We start from the raw sequence: 13,428 nt of genomic DNA on the forward strand, positions 1-13,428 counted from the left end.
GGAGACCTCATGACTGCAGGTGATAAAAGTATCTGTTGTATTTTTGAAATGCTTCCTGCTGAACATCCGTCCACGTGAAACTCGCTCCCTTCTTCAGCAGAGGGGTGAACGAAGCAATAAGTTGAGCCAATCCTGGTATGAAGCGTCTGATGTAATTCACCTTACCCATGAAGCTCTGCAGTTCCTTCACAGTGCGTGGAGGAGGCATGGTGGAGATGGATTTCGCTTTGTCCGGATCGACTTTGATCCCTTCGGCAGTGACCAAGAATCCCAGAAACTTTCCAGAAGAAACTCCAAAAGCGCATTTTAGAGGATTCATCTTCAACTTGTATTCTCTGCATCTTTCAAAGACTTGTCTCAGAACTTCTAGATGGGATGTTCGAGCTTTCGATTTCACCACGACATCGTCAACATAATCTCTACTTGCTTGTGCATCATATCATGAAATATTGCTTCATGGCTCGTTGGTAGGTGGCGCCAGCATTCTTCAACCCAAAGGGCATCACAGTGTAATGAAAATTCCCAATGGGAGTGCGAAACGCGGTCTTGGCGGCATCATGTTCGAACATTTTGATTTGGTTGTACCCACTGTAACCATCCATGAATGAGAACATACCGTGGCCGCTGGTCGCATCAACGAGCATATCAATGTTGGGTAAAGGAAAGTCATCCTTCGGGCAGCATTTATTTAGGTTTCTGAAATCTACACAACATCTGATTTGGCCATTTTTCTTCTTAACTGGGACGACATTAGCCAGCCAGGTTGGATGTGAATAGGCTTGATAAATCCTGCTACCAGCAATTTTTGAATTTCGGCCTTGATTTGTTCCTCGACCTCATGCCTGAACTGCCTGGGGGTTGTTTGACAGCCTTGGAGCCGGGAATGATATGTAGACGGTGAGTGACCAGTTTGTCATCCAGGCCAGGCATTTCTTCATACGTCCAAGCAAATATATCCCGATACTCCTTCAGTAGCTCTACCAGACCTGCACGCTCTTCCGGTGATAGCGCAGAACTGACCAAGATCGGTCTTGGATCTTCCTCTGTGCCGATGTTAACCGTCTCAAGATCATCAGTGGTAGAATTCGTGCCATCTTGCAACTGTTGTGGAGCTTCCTGAACTTCATCCTCGGGTAGTTGTTCATTCTGACACGATTCACCAGTGCGGGAGACTCTTGATCAATCTCCCCTATTAATTGCTAATCTTTGCGTCGCCGGTAAATGACCCTTCCTTCTGCGTCATGAGTGGTCATAAAATTGGATCCTGAGATCGTAGTTTCATCTTTTCGGCGTTGAACGATGTAGCAGGCGATTCGACTGGTTCCGCTTCCGAAGATGGTGATGATGCGGATGCCTCAATAGCCTTCCAACTTGGAAGTGGAGTAGTAGATTTTCTTAGGAGGTTCAGGGGCGCTCTGGGATTCGATGAATTCAGCATCGTAAGACAGAGCATAAGGAGATGATGAAGCAGCTATGCGGACGATCTTGTTATTGAGTAAGGCCTTCATGCATTGATGGTAGGTTGATGGAACCACCTTGTTGTCATGGAGCCAAGGTCGCCCAAGTATCAGGTGGTAGTCAGGCTCTTGCTCGATCACGTGGAATTTCACCTTTGATTGAATTGGTCCTACCCTCAAATCTATGTACGCGTATCCATATGTGTGGCTTTGGCTTCCTTCAAATCCTGTCATTAGGATGGGATGGCGAATGATTTTACCTCGTGGGAATCTGGCCATTCTAAGAGTCTTCATAGTGACAATATTGCTGGAAGCACCGGTGTCGACAAGAGCCCTTCTAAATTCGGTGCCTTTGATGAAGCCAGTCACATACAACGCGCGATTATGCCCTTCGTCTGCGATGCGATCTTCCTCTCCAAAAGTGATGTTGTCGATTGAATGTTCAGATACCAGGGATACTTCTTCAACTGCTGGGGTTGGTAAAGTTATTTGTACGTCGATGATATCTGGTTGAGTGCGGCAAACGTGTCCGTACGCTGTTCCCTGGAAAAGTGTAAAAGTTCACACAAATTTTCAATCAATTGTGCAACCTCTTGATCCACCGGCTTTTCATAAGTAGTGAAACTGTTGATTTGAGGGTCAGGCGTTGAACCAGTCCCCAGTGTTGGGACTTCCGAGACACCGCCCAACTCAGATGTCAGCTTGATGAGAAAATCGAGTATGTGATCTATTGTTCTTCATCAGATCCATGTTCCTGGTGTGGACTTCCAGAATTTGAGATAGCTCTGCCAGAGTCGGGGTTCCCTGCCTTCCGTGTCGTCAGGTGTAACATGAGGAATCCTGCCATTTGAAAGATTCTGGATTGGGTCTGGATCAGTTGAATTAGTCCTAAGACCAACCATCTTGTGAAAATGAGATTGCAACCGAGAGATTAATCTCCCACTGTGGTCGCCAATCTGTGAGTGGGAAAAACGATTTGCTGGTTTTTACGGAATTGAAGAGTCGACCGTGTGGAGACTCCTTGAACCGAGCGAAATGTTGAACCTCACACAGATGCACTGCAAGAAGGGAGTGCTTTAAGTTCGAGAGATCAATCTGTAAGACCCCGGCCTAAACCAAGAACAATGGCCGTTCCAGAGTCAATTCGGTCACAAGAGAGGATGGGTTGATCTGTAGGAGGGAAGCTGAGAAATGCGTGAGATCAATGGTGATCTGAGATTGTAGGTGTGTTGTGAATTCAGCGTGAAAATGCTCTGAATGATTGAATTTTGCTCAATTGAGAGTAATTTCTGTGAGTTCGTGTAGACGAAAGATTGTCTGTATGAACTTTGATGAGAAATTGCTCGTTTTGGCGAATGTTGTTCGATTGTTCGAAAAACCTCTGTCTTTTCAATCAGGATTCAGAGACATTTTATAATGCCGGAGTTGAAAACACCATGATCCCATGAAGTGTGACAGTTGCTGGAATCAGAGAATGGGAAATGGGGAAATCGTGTTAAAACCAATTACTCATCGTGCGGAGACTTGGTTAACTTTCCACCCACTACTTTGCTGACTCTTCCAACTGATTGCACGACTTGCTCACATTCTCATCGTGGGTGAACACACGTGCCGTAGACCGCCAGACCAAAACCCTAGTTAATATCCCCCCATGTGACACGATTGAAATCTCGTGATTGTGGAGTCAGTTGCTGACTTTATGGGACGATGAGTCCATGTAGCGCTGAGTTGAACATGATTAGCAAATGTTTCGAAACTCATGAATTTAATGTCTGCTGAGACGAGGTATCATTATAACCTAAGACGAGCAAAACTGTGTTGCTAAATTGTTGAATATTGGTAGTTGAACCAATATTCTTTGATTTGAGCAAATATTGCTAGTCTGAGCGAATATTGCTAATTGAATAAATATTGCCGGTTCGAGCGAATATTGCTAGTTCGAGCAAATATTGTTCTTTTGATGAATTGTTGGTAGCTGGACCAAATAAAATATTAATTTAAGTTACTGACTGCTGGGTCGAGCAAAATAAATATGAATATCAATCATGGAATCAACATAAAATTATCAGAGTGTTCGAATCTGCACAGAATCACGTTTCTGCAGAGCTCTGGATTCAAAACCCTAATTTTACCGAAATGATGATTTATTGCAAATCACACGGGACCGGCTACATGGGATGACGGGTTCACCATATAACGCCCAGATGCTCGAATGAGCAAAAAACCAAAGTCTCTTGAGGACCAGTTGGTGAAAGAATGATTAAATGCTGGTTTAATCATTTACTGAAATAATGCTCGTGTGAGCAACAAATCATAAAACCTGATGTAGAAAATATGAGGGGCCGACCAAGAGGTCATGAGACCGGCTCTTGATGGTCGTGGGACCAGTAGATGGTCGTTTGAGCGAACTTCCAATTGTTTGGAAAGAGTTCGAACCTAATATGAGCAACTGAGCAAATTAGGTTAAAATCATTAAAACATGCGGGACCAGCTGTTTGCAAGCCTCAGGGTCACCCTTGGTCGGTCAAGGGGATGCCCGTGTCACCAGTGTCCGTGCTTCAGTCCTGAGAATTTTGATATTTTCTGATGCACGTTTGAGCAACATTTGGAGAAAATATGCAAAATCCATGGTTTTGCTGAAACCGGCAAAAATACATGAGATGATGAAATAATAAATAAAACAAGGAATCACAAGGTGTGGGACCGGCCACGGCTAGGGCATGGCCGGCCGGCTGACACGCGGTCCCACATGCTTTCCCAGTTTTATGTGATTTTATGTATTTTCTCTGATTTAAGGGAAATTCCATGAAACTGGAGAGTTTGGCGAAATTAGGGAACTTCCATGAGAGATAAAATATAATAAAATAGGGAATGGGAGTGTGGGACCGGCAATGGCTGGCATGGCCGGCGGCCAATGGCGGGGTCCCAAGCACTCTTCCCAATTTTATGTAATTTTGATGATTTTAGATAATTTTCATAAAATCAAAGGGATTTGTTGAAAACCAAGATATTTTGTTGAAATCAGAAACACAAACACCAAATAATAATAAAATAATGGCGTGTGGGACCGGCTAGGGCATGGCCGGCCGGCTAGAGCCCGGTCCCACAAGTTTTCCTAATTTTTTAATATTTTCCATGATTTTAGAGAAAATACATGAAATTAGGTAATTTTAGGGAAAATTCATAAAATCAAGGAATTTTCATAATTTAGAAGGAATAATAAAATAATGGGACGTGAGGTGTGGGACCGGCCACGGCCAAGGCACGGCCGGCTCGGTCCCCGACACCTTTCCCTAATTTTATTATTTTTTGATAAATCATGTGATTTAGAAAAAATACATGAAATTAGGTGATTTTAGGGAAAATTCATAAATCAAGGAATTTTCATAATTTAGAGAAATAATAAAATAATGGAGACGTAGGTGTGGGACCGGCCACGGCCAAGGCATGCCGGCTGGCTCGGCGGTCCCGCGACACCTTTCCCTAATTTTATTATTTTTTGATAAAATCATGTGATTTAGATAAAAATACATGCTTAGGAATTTTCATGATTTTAGGGAAAATAGTAAAAATGATAAAATATAAAATTGGGCGGGGACTAGTCACGGCATGACTGGCCGGGTGAGCCTAGTCCCCTGGCGCTTTGTAATATTTTTATATTTTCCTTCCTATTTTGCATAGGTTCCTCGTTCGTTCGTATTTTGAAATGCTCGTTCGTGCATTCAAATGCTGGTCTGTGTATTATCTGCTAATTACACTTGCACCATTTTGTCAGGGCTTATTCGATGCAGATGCCTGTTTCGTTGAATATTTATTACTAACCTGTGGAATTCTGCTGGGAAGAACCACAGATTGAAGTAACGAAATATAACGAGGAATCGTAGAATATTGCTGAATATTCAGGCGATTAATTGACGACTCGTAGAATATTGCTGGATATTCAGACGATGGCTCGTAGAATATTGCTGGATATTCAGACGATTTAAGATAATTAATTGTGGCTCTTACTAGAAGGGTTCCTGTCTAGGAGCATTAATTATCTGAGGGTTGAGCAATATGAACTTGCTGGAGTGTCATATTCCTCTTGCATAGTCGGGGAAAATCTGGTTACATCCCGAAGACGTTGTCGCTCTATACTAGCAGACATGCTGTCTAGGAGCCGCCCAATCTTTCGATTCTATACAGTATGAGATGTGTCGTGGCCTCAGCTGAGAGACTGCACATCTTCATCTTCTCTGAGAGACTTTCTCCATCAGAGGTGGCATGAGCTTTCATGCACAAGACATGAGTCTCGATACTCATCTGATTGCCGATCCGGAGTAATTACTGAAATTGCTCAGTATTCATGAGATGTGTCGTGGCCTCAGCTGAGAGACTACACATCTACACGTACTCTGAGAGACACCTTCTCAGTCAGAGATTTATGACATGAGCTTTCATGCTTTAATGAGAGACATGAGTCTCAATACTCATCCGGTTGCCGAATCTGGAGTATAGTTTTACAATTCTACCCTTTGTCGAAAATCCACCATCTACACACGGGTGTAAAAGAATGTACATATGTAAACTTACCAACAGGTATATCATACAACAGTTAACTTTAAGTGGTGATTGGATATGTTTTCTAATTTTATCCATCAGATATTTATGTATATGAACTGGCCAGTTTTTTTTCATCAAATATTTTCTCCACATCTAGTTTCCCCAACTTAGTTGGATCCTTCAGAGTTATTAGGATTATCAGTGGGCCATATGTCCCCTCAACTTTATATTTGGTATCTTCTCCTTCTCCAGGTTCTGATGCCACCATATCTAATCTAAAAATTAAAAACAAATCTGCTAGCATACTCTTTACTTCTACTAAATTTTTCTTCTTGACAGTATTGAAAACAAAAACATTCTCCCCTGAATTATCGTGGCGGAACTGTCTCACAATCATATAGATTGAGTTTGGATTCTTGTACCACACATCTCTCTTTTCTGCTTTTTTCTCATTTTTCTTTTCTGACTTTTTCCGCTCTTTGTTTTTTAGATTTCTTGTGAATAAATATGTCTACAACATGCCAAAAAGGGCTATCCTTTTGCTTCTATAATTGAAACTCAGTGAACCATACTTTATCATAATTCTCATTTCTTAGTTTTTCATCCTCCTTAAAGTTCTTGTTCACAAAGTCATCGATTGCATGGAAACCTGATCTATAAGGTTTGTTTTTATCTAAGAAAATAGACAAATGGGAATATGATAGAGAAGCAAAACACATAATACTCATATAAATCTGCTTGTGTAAAAATATGTACACTCTTACAAAAATATAACAAGAGCAACGATAATACCATGCTGGTGTATGTTATAGTTTTGAAAGTGGTAGTAAAAGTTCGTTGCTCGGACTTGTAAATATTTAAAAATAAAAATATATACAAAAAATATTAACAATATGGGCAAGAGTACTGGGACTAAAGATACGGCCGTTTTTTTCATTTTCAAGTGGTTCAGAAATTAATTCTAACAATTATAGTTAAAAAACAAAACAAATATTAACTCTAGTTTATTGCCAAGATAGATTTTATAAAATATTAGTTGTATTTATGAGAATGGCGCATCAAAAATCCCTAGGACCAAGCATACTCCATCAAATAAATCACAAGTAATTAATTTAAAATCTTAATTCAATTAAAATTAGTGCAAAAAGTAAATAAAGAATTAATTAAATTACCACATGGATGAATTAAGGCTTCTCCGTCGTCCCAGTGCTTGGGTTTAGCTCATCATAGTGAAATACCTCTCAAAATATTTTATTAAGCTCAATTGGTGTTTACAATGAAGAGGAAAATGGAGAAAAGGGTGAAAATCGTTAAACTGCAACGCTTATAAGCGTTACAGAACACCATTACAAAGAACGATAAAAGAGTGCTGTTGTTGTCTGCGTAGCTAACTACGACCCACAGAGACCGGTCGTTGTCACTGTTGGGGAACGACTGTCTTTGGCCGTCTGTTCTTCGTGTTTTCTCTTCATAAATGGCAGCAGCAAGCAGCAGAGAAATATGGTGATTCTCCCTCTGCAGCCTTCTCTCCTCTCCTCCCAACTCTCGACACCCTTTCTCCTTGACCTCAGTGCAGTATTTATACCCAACAGCATCGATATCTTCCATTATAACTCCATATAATCTTCTCTTCAATTCTTTGCAGACGCGAGAATAATATTTTTGATTTTTTCCTGTTTAATCGAAATCGTGTTTACCAAATATTCTCTTGGCTTCTAACGCTCTCTCAATCTTTCCTAGATAGATATATCGAATCCCATGAGATAACGCACGTATATCCTCCAACAGAATCCAATATTTTCCAAAATATTCTCCCGTGTGAAAACAGCTCCCCTGTTTGGACTTTGATCTTCTCTCCGGTCATTTCAGCCCAACTTGATCGCTAAAATCACTTGCATTCGGCTGTTTAGCCTTAACAGGCTTAGCCCAATAATTTCCGCGATCGAATCTTCCAAAAACACGTCCAAGATCGAGTAGAAAATTCATGCAGGCGTGATTGATTTCTCCCGCCATTTCAAATTCAAATCGTGAAAAGGTGTCCCTTAGCAAACAGTGGGTCCCCTTAGGAATTTGGGATGAAATAGTAATTCTTGGGTTGAAATAGTAATTTTCTGGTTTCCTCCGGGACGTTTCCGGTACATTTCTGGGGTTGCCTTTAGTACTTTTCTCGGGGTGTAAATCATCACTTTTTGAGCAACTCTTTCCATATAAGGGTATTTTCTCCAAAAACACCTAAACAAACACAAAAACACAATATTAGTACAAAAATAGAGTTCCAACAATACATGCATTGAGGACAAATTAGACACAAAAAATGTGTCTATCAAATACCCCAAACTTATATTGCTAGTCCTCGAGCAAATTTATTCTTGAAAAGTGACCGTGTTAATCTCGGGTGGGTTTATCTGAGGTGTACCCACAAAAACCAATACTCCAGACCCTAACTATCTACACAAAATCTTGGAAAGCACTAAAGAACCTCCTGGTTGGCTACTTATTAATTATAGGAGGAAGTACCCTGATGCGAAATTCCAATTACTGTACACGAGTTTTCACTCAAGCATACTAAACATTCATATAAGTGACAGCTCTACTAAGATAGTTTCACGATGGACATCATACTCTTGGAGTCAGACTAATCACATGAAAAGATTAAGAAGATGGAAAAAGAAAATGTAGATGGTTGAAAAGTGAACGATTGTTTCCCATATCTGTCTGAAGGCCACTGCCAGAATGAACCTATCCTAATGGACTGAGATACCGGTCTGACTAATATCAACACAACTGGCATATACAAGGGAACCAGTGGTCAATAACTTAAATCTAGATCAACAAACTGGCAAATACAAGGGAACCAGCAGTTGACTACACATAACAATAACCTTTTTTTTGACGGCATGAATAGATATTTTTGATCCAAGCGCATGCTTGTTGTCAGCAGATTACACGATAGTTCCCACGGGTCCTGCATTCCACGCTTTCTTAGGCGACGGAAACAGGGAGAACACACGCATATTGCTATCCAAGTGTTAATACTATTCCGATTGGTCTATTTGGTCCAGTCTTTTTTTTTTTTTTTTTTAGTAATCTCAGTCACTTAATTCACCCTAACAGTGGTAACAACTTGAATCGTGTTCCCCACCAAATCACTTGAAATAAAAGAAAACTGAAAATAGAAAGTGAAAAGGACTCGACGAGATATGGCGAAAACTATCATGTTTTCTAACACCTGAGCTCTGTGCTTTATGAATGACTCTATAGATGTTTCCATCTAGTCAGATTGGTTCCTCAACTCCTAAAACAAAAATGTTTCCATCCACTTATATTGGTTAGTGCTATCCTTAATAGGCGTAAATTTCTAGGCTCTGGAGTTTATTTATTGCACTAAAAAGATTTTCCCATACCCCAAACTTAAATATAACATTGCCTCAATGTTCTAAGATGAAATTAAAAGCTGAACAAGGAGAAACGGTTACTATTTGAAGCAAAAGAGTTAAGGAAGGATATTACCGTGTTGCATGAGATTGGGTTACCTCCCAAAAAGTTCTAAGTTTAAAGTCTTCAGCCAGACTTTAGAAAAGGTTTAGACAACTCGAACCGTATAACAGTATCCGGAAAATGCGGGTCTTTAAAACCAAAAAGAGATGACAACAGGAAATTGCAGTGAACAAGAAAATGAACAAGACTAGCGTGCCCTTACCTAGTTTCCTGATTAAGATATTTATATCTAATTGTGGTTCAGGTTCAGGTTCTATGAAAGGTATAAATAAAATTTTCTTGGATGCATTTCCTCATAGATGGATCTAAATTACTAGGTCCTGGGTCTGGAAAAACTCAAATACGAACTTAGAATCACGAAGTAATAACCTAAATAATTGCGGATCCTCTAAGTCAATCAGATATGACTTACATAATTGACCACAATGAGAGTAGTGGTCCTTAAGCAAATGTGTCGATTCTAATTTCCTAAAGCATTTAGGTTTAGTCTCACAACTTAATATTCGACACATTTGAAATCTATATGTTCCCACATTTGGAAGAAAAACTATTGGGGGGAAAACAAAATCAATCTTGGTATTATTGCCTGGGTTAACCACATCAACCAGAGGATGGGTTTCTAACAGTTGATACTTGTTGGATATCATTAGGTTCTGGAAAACGAGTACGAAGATAGTCTCGTAAGATGGGTGAGGCATTGATGTCAAGTCCCAAGTGAGGGATATTTTTAAGAGTTAAAGAACATGGAGAATGATAATCACCCAAGCTTAGAGTTTTCAGCGTCTCTAGGTAGGACTGGTCATAATCTCCCTAATTTCTAGGTCATCAGATTCCTGAAAGTGGGCGATTGATTTTTCTAAGTCAGGTTCATCCCCGCTAATCTCTACGAGTTCTTCTAAGACTATTGTTTCTAAATCATTTGACTCAAAATAGTACTCTCAAGATAAACTGGTTCCTCTAAACCATCATCGGTTTCGTAATCATCGTCTAAAACGGGGGTATTTCTAGTCAAATCCTCGTCCTTTTGAATAGGTAAATAATTATTAAAATTATTTGGATTTGAACTAGAAATATCATTATAATCATCATCACCATCCTCCTCATCATCATCATCAAATAATTTTGATATTCACAAATTCTCAAGCTTGTTCCCAACTACATGGTCTATGTTTATAATTTCTCATAGATCGTTAGAGGTGATTCCTCAATAAAAGTTGGAGTATCCATATATCGCTTCCCACGCATATATTCACCCAAGAGTCTTTCTGAAGACGTCTCTTGATAACGAGAATTTCTAGACATATATTCTCGCAACGTCATCGCGGGGTGGCGTCTCCTCAAAGGATTCATCACCGAAGAAATATAAACTACAGAGGGATTCTATCCAATCACAAACAAGGACGACTCGACTCACCAAAGCAAACCTAAATATTTCTAGCAAACAAAAAGCATGATGGCTCCACTTAGATTGTTTCTAGACCAGCTTCTATCTTTCGAAAGGGAATTTGTTGCAATTTGAGCAAACCCTCTGGAATCAATCCGAGTCAAAGTAAGTTGAATTGAGGCGAGGGAAGCTCAGTGGAGATTTGATACCCAAGGCCTCACCGCTATCACAAGGCGGCGCAGAGTCACGCATTCAACTCACAGAAACCATCATGAACTTTGGAGTGTGCTTAAAGAGCAACCAATATTTTTCGAACGAGTTCCTATTAAGCTCGTTACCCTATCGGTCTCGTTCTATTCCAAATTTTAAGCTTGGGTTAGCGTTAGGTTTCCTTTTCCTAAGGCGGGAAAGAAGGGAACGGTGATGAAATCCGAACCCTTATCTTGTTTAGGCCAGGCCTGCCCTTTACTAGGAAAATAAAGACAGTCCGGTTCGTCCTCAAACAATTATCACCTTAAGGCAGACCCGTAACCCGCTTGCCAAAGAGATTCGCGGGTGTTTCGATTGGACTTACCTCCCGACCAGACGGGCGATGAACCGTGTCGTCGACTCGGGCCACGACTCCTATGCCGTGTGCGAACCCGAGGGGCCGAGACGATATAGTAATCGTCGTCCTTCCCTGCACACAGTTTATATAATAATTTATTTATTTTTAATAATAATACCCTTCCGTAGGGTTAAAAAAAAACAAAGTCCAATTGTTTAAAGTCCAAAGTCCAAAATAAATAAATAAAAAATTACAGTTTTCCTCACACACTCTAAAAAAATTACAAATTAAAAATTAAATCCTAAAATTGTCCTTTTTTTCTTCTCTTTTCGCTTTTCGCTTTAAGATTTTTCCTCTCCAAGTCCTTAGTTTTCACTTTGAACCTGCAAAATAAAGACAAAAAGAAACGTAAAAAGGAACAAACAATTCTAAAAAAAATAATAAACCTAAAAAAAATAAATCAATCTATATACAAGTCCGCGTCGGCGGCGCCATTTTGTTATAGTTTTGAAAGTGGTAGTAAAAGTTCGTTGCTCGGACTTGTAAAGATTTAAAAATAAAAATATATACAAAAATATTAACAATATGGGCAAGAGTACTAGGGCTAAAGATACGGCCGTTTTTTCATTTTCAAGTGGTTCAGAAATTAATTCTAACAATTATAGTTCAAAAACAAAACAAATATTAACTCTAGTTTATTGCCAAGATAGATTTTATAAAATATTAGTTGTATTTTATGAGCATGGCGCATCAAAAATCCCTAGGACCAAGCATACTCTATCAAATAAAATCACAAGTAATTAATTTAAAATCTTAATTCAATTAAAATTAGTGCAAAAAGTAAATAAAAGAATTAATTAAATTACCACATGGATGAATTAAGGCTTTCTCTGTCGTCCCAGTGCTTGGGTTTAGCTCATCATAGTGAAATACCTCTCAAAATATTTTATTAAGCTCAATTGGTGTTTACAATGAAGAGAAAATGGAGAAAAGGGTGAAAATCGGTAAACTGCAACGCTTATAGGCGTTACAGAACACCGTTACAAAGAACGATAAAAGAGTGCTGATGTTGTCTGCGTAGATGACTACGACCCACAGAGACCGGTCGTTGTCACTGTTGGGGAACGACTGTCTTTGGACGTCTGTTCTTCGTGTTCTTCCTCTTCATCAATGGCAGCAGCAGCAACAGAGAAAAATGGTGATTCTCCCTCTGCAGCCTTCTCTCCTCTCCTCCCAACTCTCGACACCCTTTCTCCTTGACCTCAGTGAGCTATTTATACCCAACAACATCGATATCTTCCATTATAACTCCATATAATCTTCTCTTCAATTCTTTGCAGACGCGAGAATAATATTTTTGATTTTTTTCCTGTTTAATCGAAATCGTGTTTACCAAATATTCTCTTGGCTTCTAACGCTCTCTCAATCTTTCCTAGCTTAGATATATTCGAATCCCATGAGATAACGCACGTATATCCTCCAACAGAATCCAATATTTTCCAAAATATTCTCCCGTGAAAACAGCTCCCCTGTTTGGACTTTGATCTTCTCTCCCGGTCATTTCAGCCCAACTTGATCGCTAAAATCACTTGCATTCGGCCTGTTTAGCCTTAACAGGCTTAGCCCAATAATTTCCAGCGATCGAATCTTCCAAAAACACGTCCAAGAATCGAGTAGAAATTTCATGCAGGCGTGATTGATTTCTCCCGCCATTTTCAAATTCAAATCGTGAAAAGGTGTCCCCTTAGCAAACAGTGGTGTCCCCTTAGGAATTTGGGATGAAATAGTAATTCTTGGGTTGAAATAGTAATTTTTCTGGTTTCCTCCGGGACGTTTCCGGTACATTTCTGGGGCGCCTCCAGGACATTTCTGGGGTGCCTTTAGTACTTTTTTCCGGGGTGTAAATCATCACTTTTTGAGCAACTCTTTCCATACAAGGGTATTTTCTCCAAAAACACCTAAACAAACATAAAAACACAATATTAGTACAAAAATAGAGT

Source organism: Papaver somniferum, chromosome 7 (genome assembly GCF_003573695.1).
Source record: "Papaver somniferum cultivar HN1 chromosome 7, ASM357369v1, whole genome shotgun sequence".
Lineage (NCBI taxonomy): Eukaryota > Viridiplantae > Streptophyta > Magnoliopsida > Ranunculales > Papaveraceae > Papaver > Papaver somniferum.